We start from the raw sequence: 692 nt of genomic DNA, 5'->3' as shown, positions 1-692 counted from the left end.
GAGAGCACTCTACAGGTGAGGCCAAGGGCACATCCCGGACAGACGTGTAATGGTCCTCCCACGACACGCCCCCAGCACTCATGATCCCTCCCCCACCTGAACACGGGGTGACAGCACAGGAGCTTTCAGTGGACGTGAACCATGCACCTTGGTGTGGAAGACTGCACACCTCTACGGAAATGGCAAAATATGGCACAGGTAGCTCGCTGGAGTACAAGAAAATGCCGCGTTCATTATTATTAATACTTAGACTAGACGGATTTCTGAGAAATGTGAATGTCAGGTGCATTTTTGGGTAAAAGTTGGGAACCTCACTTTTTAACATAATTGGGGTATGCTGAATTAGATTAACCCGGTTCCCAAGCCGAATTTTGACCTTCTAATTAGCATAAACAAAATGGCCACCAAATTACTATTTTTATACAATTTCTTAGCCCTGGTGTTGGGCTAGCGGCTAGGGTGCCGGCTTAGGATACCTAGGATACCTAGGATCCTGGGATCCTGGGTTAGAATCCCGGTCGATCGCTGAATTAACGCCAGGGGGGTTGACTCAGCCTGATCATCCTTCCGAGGTCGGCAAATTGAGTACCAGTTCACTGGTAATTCCCTGTTTGTCGTTGAAGGCGGCAAAAAGGGTTGGCGTCAGGAAGGGCATCCGGCCGTAAAACATTGCTTCAAAAAGGGGACCAACA

This window comes from Myxine glutinosa, chromosome 11 (genome assembly GCF_964187855.1).
Source record: "Myxine glutinosa chromosome 11, kmMyxGlut1.1, whole genome shotgun sequence".
Lineage (NCBI taxonomy): Eukaryota > Metazoa > Chordata > Myxini > Myxiniformes > Myxinidae > Myxine > Myxine glutinosa.
This window is presented reverse-complemented; position numbering follows the sequence as displayed.